Raw genomic sequence first — 10,595 nt, 5'->3', positions numbered from 1 at the left:
AGGTACCCCAATATTCATAGCAGCACTCTCAATAATAGCCAAATCATGGAAAGAACCTAAGTGTCCATCAACAGGTGAATGAATCAAGAAGATGTGGTTTATCCATACAATGGAATACTACATGGCAATGAGAAAGAATGAAATCTTGCCATTTGCAGCAACATGGATGGAACTCGAGGGTATTATGCTAAGTGAAATAAGTCAGTCATAGAAAGACAGATACCATATGTTTTCACTCATATGTGGAACTTGAGAAACTTCACAGAGGACCATAGGGGAGGGGAACGGGAAAAAGATAGTTAAGGAGAAGGAGGGAGGCAAACCATAAGACACTCTTAAATATTGAGAACAAACTGAGGGCTGATGGGGGTGGGAGAGAGGGGAAGATGGGTGGTGGGCATGGAGGAGGGCACTTGTTGGGATGAGCACAGGTGTTACATGGAAACCAACTTGACAATAAACTATAATTTTTTAAAAGAACAAAAACAACCTGTCCTATCTATGGAAACACCAAGTTAAAAAGTGGACACAAAGAAATATAATGGCTAGGCTTAGGGATTCCCTTAACAAATGGAAGGATGGAAATGAGACTTATCACAAAAAATTAAAATCCAGTATCAACTCCTCTTTCTCAAAACCTGGCCCCATCTGCCTGTTTTAACTTCCCTTTCCCTATGAGATTTACACAGAACACTGCAGCCTAATCTCTAGTGGCATAGTACTCAGTGTACTTATGTAAAAGTTGAAAGTTGGGAAGTGAATTTAGCAGAAACACCTGAAACAGAGGCTAGGGCTTGTTTTGCTATTCCTTATAACTCTTCCGACTTTCCAGGGCTCAGCCAGCCTCAGGCCTTCTTATACCATGACCTTGGCAGATGTATCTTAGATCCCCACTGGAAAGAACTCAGGCCTCCCGGCCAGCAGCACATCTTGTAAATTATAAAGTCTTTCTACTTCCACTTTCACAAGATCCTACCGAAATCAGAGAGAAGTTAAAAAGATTAGTGGCCATTCACAACCCCACTCAGAGGGACCTAGATTGGCTGTTAAGGGGTATTCTTCCTAACCATGAATATACGGTAGTTAATCATATACGGTAGTTAATCAGGTAAGCCAGCTGGCCCCCTTGAAAAAACCCACCTCACAGAGAAAACAGATGGTCATAACCTCTCCCTGGCCCTCATACAAATGACCAGGAAATAGCTCAGCCGGAGGCTCATGTTCACGGGCAAACTGAAGCAAGGGCAGAGGTTTCCCTGCTAAGCTGAATTGGTTCAAGGTTGGAATGTACATTCAAAGAGAAGACTTTTGTTAAACATTTTATATGTACTTTAAAAACATAATGCATTAAATCCTACGGTTTCAGAACATTACAATAAAAATCTTTTAATTTCCATCCTTGTTGGAAATCTTCCTGGGATACCGAAGCAAATTAAAGAAAATGTAGCTGGATGGGCCAGTCAGCCTTTTGGTATCATTCTGGCTACAACTCAGTTTTGGGGGGGACTGGAAATAACCAGTTTCTACGAAACCAGAAATGTGACTCAAGAGGTAATTTGAACTTGATCCATCCTCTCCAGTCCCCTTAAATGCACCTATGCATCTGAAAATGCTTGTTGAGACTGGGATATTAAAAACAGAATTGTCCCGAACTTAAGAAAAAAGGAAACATTTAAATTACTCTGGACCTCTGATAATAGGAAGATATTCCCCCAAAACTTCATGTTGGAGAAAACTTGGACACTTTCTGTGTGCCTTTTTAATGTTGATTTTCAACTCCCCTTCTCTAGGACCAAGGAGCCATTTTTTGAAATACAACCTTTGGAGGGGTGCTGGGGTAGCATCAGACTTTGGCCCAGATCATGATCTCGAGGTTCATGAGTTTGAGCCCCATGTCGGGCTCTGTGCTGACAGCTCAGAGCCTGGAGCCTGCCTCAGATTCTTTGTCTCCTTCTCTCTGCTCCTCCCCCACTCATGTGCGCACTCTCTCGCGCGCGCTCTCTTTCTCTCTCTCTCAAGTAAGTAAAACATTAAAAAAATTGAAATACAAACTTTGGAGAAATTATTTCCTTCAGGAGGAAAAGTAATGAGGGAGGGTAGTATTTGGAAATGGGGATCTGGCCATCTGAACAGGTAAACTTAACTTATTCCGACTGCCAAGGTCAAATTTGAATCCAACTAATCTCTTGTAACCTGGTGAGTTTTGTGTTTTTGTGTCTGACTCGTGGCTAAAATTTTATGTTAGTGGCTATGGGGATCTCTGTTTGCCTGTGTCTACTTGTTTACATGTGTTTATACATGTATGTTGTATATGTGTGATATTTTTCTGCTCCCAGATGGTACTGCCAAAATTAATTTGTAGAAGAGCTCTATTTAACTGGCTTGAAAACAAGTAAGTACTTATATAAGAATTGGATATTCCAAAATTTCCTGAAATGTAAAAACTAACCCAAATGTTTTTCTAACCCACATGATCTGGGATCATCTTTGGTAAATAAAAGCCAATGGAAATTTGTTAGTTTATTAAAATAGGTGTGTCTTCAGCGTTATCAACACTGATTATAATTCAGATATGAACCACCTGGGTTTGCTAATCAACTTCATGTTCTCTCTCTTATGTATCCGTCAGCAAGAAAAATAGCATGAGATGATGACTGACTTTGTCTAATGTCTCATAAAGTTTCATGGGTAATCGAAACTTAACTGTTCCAAGCACATGATTTAGATGTAAGTGGGACAAGAATTTTTAGGTAAACTTTTTTAGCAAATTATGTTTTTATGAAATGTGTACTTAAAATAGTTTCTCACATCTTTTTGGTAACTTGAAACCTTAAAGTTTTGCTAAGTTAAATAAAGTGATAGAAAATCTGATGATGGAGTGTAGGGCAAGCTGAGGGGAAACCACAGGCTAACAGCACCCCCTACCCCAGGGGGACGTGTGTGATATTCCTTGGACACTCCCGGCTACCCCAGAACAAAGGAAGGGGTTTAAGCTCTTGCCATGGTGATGTGGGAAACAAAGGCAAATGAAACTTTAAATTCCCTTACTGCCTATAGCCCATTGACAAGTCCTTGTGACTGGCAGAGTGACCTCCCTCTAGGATCTCAGCTGCCTCGATGATGAAGACGACACTTTGTTGAGAGCAAAAGGGAATCTTGGCTTAACATTACCCTGACCTCCCAGGATTCTGTAAGTCAACTTCCTTTATCTCAATTCCCCCAAGATACATGCTGGCAATCATACCCCAAGTTCATGGCCCCCTGATATACTTCTGAAGGGTCTCGTGACTGAGGTTTCACTAAATGCTAATAAATGGTATTTTCCTAACAGCAGCCAGCCCCTCAAGGTCCTAGAAACCTTGCTTCCAAAATTCCTTAGAGACTTACTCCATCCCTGACCCGCTCCCCACCTGAAGGTGGGAGTTACCCATCATGACCCCAGTGCAGCTCTTTCTGCCCACGGGTCCTGTCCCCTTGCTTTAATAAAATCACCTTTTGACACCAAAGACATCTTCAAGAATTCTTTCTTGGCTGTCAGCTCTGAACCCTCCCACCACCACCCCAAAACCCCATCAAAATTCACTGAATATCTAGATCATTACCAAATAAGACACTGAAACATTAGTTACTGAATATCACCTTATGGATTCTGGGCTTCTTATTACAGAAAACTAAAGATAAATTTGGGTCTATTAGTAAGCATGTCTTGTGTCACATTAGAAGACTGAGCTATGAAGAAACATGTGCTTCTAGAAATTATGAGATATATTCATAAGCTTTCCAATCTATAGAATGCTGGTCTAACACTTCTAAGCTTTAAGTATTCCAGTTAACATATGTGATTAAAGCTAATAAAAATAGTAAGGGAGAGAATTGTATATGTAAAGAAGGTAGAAGTGTGTTTCTGGACAAAGCAAAGGTATGAAACAAGGATATGTGTTTTTGTTAAGGGAAAAGGAAATACATTTGTTCTGAAGTAAAATTTGTTATTCCAAAATGGGTAAGGGGAAAATAAAGGACAAAATCAAGTAAGTAGGGAATAGAGAGCATCTTACCATGTGTGGTCAAGTTGGCTAAAATTGAGAGTATTACAAGGATTATAATTAAGCTTTAAAATCAGTAGTGTACGTATGTAAAACTGTAACAATTTTCTTTCATCTGCAAAAAGAATAAAGTTTTCTTGTACCACTGGTCTGCCCTTGATAATAAAAGATTCTTCTTTACTTTTTAAGTAATCTGTCTAGAAAACAAAACTTTTGTGTTTTACTAAAATAATTTCCTATGCTTTATGTTGACATAATCTGATCTTTGATTATTTAAAAGAACTGAGTCTTCTCAATATTTAAAGGGCTAGATTTTACTTTTAACTATGTAACCTTCTGTATTTGCCTTTGAAATATTTTATTGCCACTTTGGTTAAACAGATAACTGAGGATTATCTCATAATGATCTGTGATCCTTATTTAGTCAAGTATCCAAGCCTCTTGACATTTTTGATAAACTTCCCCAAATAGAATCCTAAATGAAGTCTGTTTGACTTTGAACTAACTTTGAAATTTGCCAGATGGGTCCTTAGAACACCGAGAAAGATTTGTTCTTTCTCCTTAAAACAATACAATGTTGGGGGCGCCTGGGTGGCTTAGTCGGTTAAGCGTCCGACTTTCGCTTAGGTCATGATCTCGCGGTTCGTCGGTTCGAGCCCCGCGTCGGGCTCTGTGCTGACTGCCAGCTCAGAGCCTGGAGCCTGTTTCAGAGTCTGTGACTCCCTCTCTCTCTGACCTTCCCCTGCTCACGCTGTCTCTCTCTCCTAGAAATAAATAAAACGTTAAAAAAAAAAAACCAATACAATGTTACAATAATTAGACTTATTTGGTACGTTAAATTATGTAGCAAGTAATGTCAAATAAATGATGATAAACATTCTTAGGATATATTGTATGGGTAAGTATTATTAATAAAAGTGCTCCAGAAATTGTATACAGTTCCTAGAAATCTGTTATGTCCTGGAACATTAACCCTTGTAATTCTAGTTATTATCTTGAAATGTTGTACATTACGGAAATAACCAAATTTCCTTGTCAGCCATATTATAATGGATCCTCATCAGATCTTTAACCAGGGCCATTTTTAAGCCTTTTAGCATTTAGTTATTGCTTTACGCTGATGCATCTGCAAAAGTGTTTCACCTTCAGTAAGACTCAGAGAAAGAACTTCAAGTACAGGTTTCTGATCACTTGAAGATCATACCATTGAACTCTGTAAAAACTTATGAAGCTCCAGTTTAAAAAACTGGATTCATAAAGCTCTTAACAAAAGATCAAGATCAACAAGGATTTAATTAAATGGAACAAAATGAACTAGGATGATTATAATCTTTATGAATTTTTGTTTAAGATATTGCTGGTTCTTTTGATGTTGTTTTTTTCCCCCAGATGTAAGGAACTTATTCTCTTTTTTCTGAAGCTAATTATGACCTATTGCAATTGGGTAAAGTATACTTATATGAACAAAGATGAAACATTTTTTCTCTCTACCTGATCCCTACAGAATTTGCAAACTCTTAGGAGTGTGTATTTTATTTCAGTATACTTATTTGTACAAGTTCAAGAAGAATCTGTTCTCCTTGATACAAGACACAACTGGAAACATTGGTTAAATTGCCACTGTTATAATATGACTGGTATGTTATATTTGACAATAATATACATAAAATCAGATATGCCAGACAGCTTTACGGAACTAAGATGGACTTTTTAGAGCCAATAAAGCCTCCTAGTAAAACAAAAACAAACAAACAAAAAACCCTTAGGAAACAAAACCTGGTACTTGCTTAGAAGATTCCTATCAGCCTAACCAGGCGAGAAATGTGAGTAAGAATGGTGAATTCCTGACGGGTGCAGGAACCTCAAGATACTGTGGGTCCTGAGGAAAAGAGGAATTCACCAAAATCTATAGGTATTGCAGGGAAAGTCTGCAACTTTCCCTGGCTTGGCTTCCTAGCCTCGAGAGACTTTTTTTTTTTTTAAGTTCATTTGTTAATTTTGATAGAGAGAGACAGAGAGGCAGAGAGAGAGGGAGAGAGAATCCCAAGCAGGCTCTATGCTATCAGCCCAGAGCGGGACTCGGTCTCACAAACTATGAGATCATGACCTGAGCAGAAATCAAGGGTCGGATGTTTAACTGACTGAGCCAACCAGGTGCCCCTCAAGAAACTTTTAAAAGTTCAATTTTTGATTCCTTATGAAAAGTTCCAGCAAAGTAGATTTAAAAGAGCCTATATGATCAATCACTGTTCTTGCTGCACTTCTAGAAATAATCTGCCCAAACTTACTGAAAGTAGGATTACTTTCACATACTAGTTTTAATTCTGCTATCTCTGGTAGGAATGAGGGTGATTATAGAGAGAAAAAAAATTAGCTTTCAACAGCAACTACAATACCCACTTATGGATATTAGAGTCAAGTTCTCTTAATTGTCTTTGAAGTTTTGCTGTTTACCTATAGACTGGACTGGGTCCTAAATGCCTCAGGTTTCCTCACCTAGCTACAAATCTCCAAACTAACATTTCCAATTTGATTTGGAATCTTTTGATTTGGTATCACTGACAACTAAAACTACTTTTTTTCCTGAAGCCCTGTAAACTGAAATTAGATGACTTGATATAAGCCTCGAGGAAATCTGAAGCCACAATTGCTCACTTGAGCCAATCTTCTGCATACCTGCTCCTGAACAGCCACTCATAAACTTTACTGGTGTGCCCCAAAATATCACCAGAGACGTTCCAACTGCAAACCATGAAAATCTGTCAGATTGCCACTGCCTGGAGTGTCCATCTAAAGATGCTTCGAGCCTGACATAGAAACTTCAACCAGCAGCTCCTGGGACTCAAGACTTTGTTTTTCTTTTGTTGCTATAGAAATGTCTCTTCTTAATTACCTAATCGCTTCCACAATATAGACCTAACTTTGCGAGCCCTCCTGCATCGCTGCTTCCTGAAATGAGACGTAACTGTTTCAATGACCTGAAGAATTGTCAAGACTGAGACTAATAAGATCGGGAACAATATATCAACTTAAAATGCTGGACTGTGACATTTCTTATTTGAAGTTTCAAAGGTGGGACTGAAGGGGAGAATTTGTGACCCTAGAAATGTGCCTCTTTGGCATGAGGATTATTTTGAGCAGAAGGCAATCAAACCCCAGCAGATTCAGGAATGGCTCTTTCCCTACCCCTCACTTGTCTAAATTTACATTAGAAAGGTGGCTTGTGCCTGAAAGAGAGTTATGATCAAAGATACCTTTACCTAAGAACCTTATCTGCATAACAGGGCACCCTTTCTTTTCCAAACATAGCCTCTGGCTTCCTGTGAATGGCCTTCTTCTTCTTTGTATCCCCAGCCCCCCTAACTGTCTCCTAGGCTTCAGTGCTATACAAGCCTCAATCACCTAGCTGCCCTTTGGCTCTCATATTTTTACTGGGCTCCAATAGATATAAAGCTTATTTTTCTGCTGTTAATCTGTCTTACATTAATTTGATTATTAGACTAACCAAAGACCTAGAATGGAGGAAGGAAAAAAATTTCCTTCCCTACAAGATGGATGGTGCAGATGGTTGCACAACAGTGCGAATGCAATTAACAATACTGAACTAATCACTTAAAAATGGTTATGATGGTAAATTTCATGTTATGAGCATTTTACCAGGTTTTTTTTTAATGGGGGAAAGGGAAAAGTTGGTACTGAGACTGTGATCTAAGTATAATCAGGTCAGTGACAAAAAGTAGTGTCAAATGTCAATCTCAAAATGTCAAATAAAAATGACCATCTCTGAACTTCACCCCCATTCCTGGGACACACAAACACTGACAAAAATCCACACATGCATTAAAGTCTTGTTTTCTACATATGGTCAAAGTGCCTTCTTTTCATAGATGCATCTACACAGCTCCATCCTGACAGCCCAGAGAATAATAATTAACTTCGGGATATTCATAAATAATTTCCCCCACATGTGAGGGGGCAAGAGGTCATGAGGCTAAATAAGTTCATACATTTAATTAGGATTAATTAAGTCTTGCTTGAAAGAGAGGAAATGGGACCAAATACAATCACTTTCAGAAAAGGCAGGACAGGTCATAAGAATGTTGGTACCATTTACTGAGCACCTACTCTAAGCTAATGAAATGTCATTACCGCTTTCATCAGCTATACCTGACTTCCACCATGCAGGTACATCATGGCCCCCTCCTGGGGAGATGAGTTATGCCACTAGGTCAAGCTCACAAGCTATAAGCAGAAGAGATGTGTGTCACTTCTAAAACGAAGCATTTAATTGCTGGTGCAAGAGTTTCCAGAGGTCTGTGGTGGTCAGCAAAGCTTGTGATGGTGGCTCTCCTATCAGAGTGCGAAGTGTGGGTAGACATATTATATGAGCTGTAAATATTTGCAGTTTTAAACCATTAAAAGGGGGAGTCAATGGTTACTGCAGTTTATTTAGCCTAGCCTATTTTTCCTACAAAACAAATAAACAACTTGGCACTGAACCGAGCACCTTACATATATAATCTCCAATCCTACAATGACCGTGCAAGGAGATATTATACCCCCATTTTTCAGGCGAAGCAATTAAGGCTAAAACATCACACGTAGTAAGGCAGACTTATGATTCTCTTTCACTGTAATATAATGTTCCCTTAACATTCATGTCTCATTTGACCAACAAGAACCATTATGAGTCATTTTCTGTCATCTCTAAGTGACTCTAATGTTCTTTCTCCTCAATATTAAAGAAAGGATTTACCTGTCTCACTTTATTAAATTTGAAATTAGTACCATCTTTCCAGAAGAACAGTCTTTGGTAGGCAGAGACCTTCTGCGCTCTTATATCCTTTTATAGAATCTTGCATAAAAGGCTCAACATCCTAGTACCCAAGGTGTAACATGAGGGCAATGGTAATCCCGTGCTCCTTCTCACGACAAGTTTGTCAAAGACCATGCACAACCAGAGTCTAGCTTGTGTCCTGAGGAGGAAGTTAAGTCATGAGCATTTCTTAGGCTCATGGGGTCAGGAGTAGTGGTGCTGGAAGAGGGTAGGGGGCTGAGGTACAGAGGCTGATCAGCCCAGGGACAAGAGCATGGGCACTGCGGTCAGGCCTGTGGTTCATGAACCAAATACCAGCTCTGAGGCTGGGTTGTATTTCTTCTCTCGTTTCATCACGTGTAAACAGGGACAAAAAAATACCCACCTCACGGGATTGATGTGTGGAGAACATCAGTTCCTGCACGTGGAACAGCCAAGGAGAAAGGTGGAGAAGAATATCTAAGTCAGTACTTTTGGCATTAGAAGAGAGGTAAGGGCTTTCCAGAAGCTTCTTGAACTCTGCTAATGGCTGCATTGTATCTACCTCCCTAAATGACATACTGTAGATATTGTAGTCCAAACGCCCCCTCAGAATGCGACGCTATTTGGAGGCAGGGTCTTTACAGAAGTAATTAAGATAAATGAGGTCATTAGGGCAGGCCACAATCCACTATGACTGGTGTCCTTATAAAAAGAGAAGATAAGGTACAACGCCTGGGTGGCTCAACTATTTAAGTATCTGACTCCGGGTTGCTTGGCTCAGGTCATAATCTCATAGTTTGTGAGTTCGAGCCCCATGTCCGGCTCTGTGCTGACAGCTCAGAGCCTGGAGCCTGCTTCAGATTCTGTGTCTCCCCCTCTCTCTGCCCCTCCCCAACTCACGCTCTGTCTTTCTCTATCTCAGATATAAATAAACATTAAAAAGAAGAGAGAGAGAAGATTAGGACACAGACGATGTGAAGAAGATGTCATCTATAAGCCAAGGAGAGACAATTTAGAAGAGGCCAACCTTGTGATCTTCGACTTGTGAAAAAATAAATATCTGTTGTTTAAGGCCCACCCCACCCCCCAGTCTGTGATTCTCTCTTATGGCAATCCTAGCAAACTATACAAGCCCCTGCTGGTGGTTATGGTCACAGCAACTCTGAAACCCTCATCAGATACAAAGCTGGCTTTGCCCCGAGGCCTAAAGAGGACTCAGCAGTACATCAGCCTCAGAGAAATCCTCTCTCTCATCCACCTCTGCTGTAATCATCCTGTGAATTGAGGTGAAGGCCCCCCTCCTCAAATCAGGTCCCCAATTCCCAAGGTAGACCCAGGTTCAGGAGAACCTTCTGGAGAAACTGCTGACCAATGCTTGGTTTCTTTTTGAATCACCAAAATGTTCTCAGGTCAAATCAAACACATAGGTCTTCCATTTAGGAGTGTTACAGAGAAGTGGGGGCAAAGTCATCTTTTCAAGAAGAAACTTTATATCGCAGCATAACACAACCCTAACATTAGCAGTATCGAGAAAGTACTGTTCAAGCACCCACATGGGCATAAGAAGTGCTGGGTGCTGGTTCAGAAACAACACACATACACACAGCCTTTATCCCACTGAGCCGTAAGTTATGAAATTACTTTGACAAAACACCAAGTCCACTAGACAAAAAGTCCATTCCCAAAAAACAGTATGGTGCCAAAAGTCAAGAATGGGAGGCAAAGACCCTCTTTGAGGGCAACAGAGAAGAGAG

Source organism: Crocuta crocuta, unplaced genomic scaffold (assembly GCF_008692635.1).
Source record: "Crocuta crocuta isolate KB4526 unplaced genomic scaffold, BGI_CrCroc_1.0 scaffold32, whole genome shotgun sequence".
NCBI classification, from domain to species: Eukaryota; Metazoa; Chordata; class Mammalia; order Carnivora; family Hyaenidae; genus Crocuta; species Crocuta crocuta.
This window is presented reverse-complemented; position numbering follows the sequence as displayed.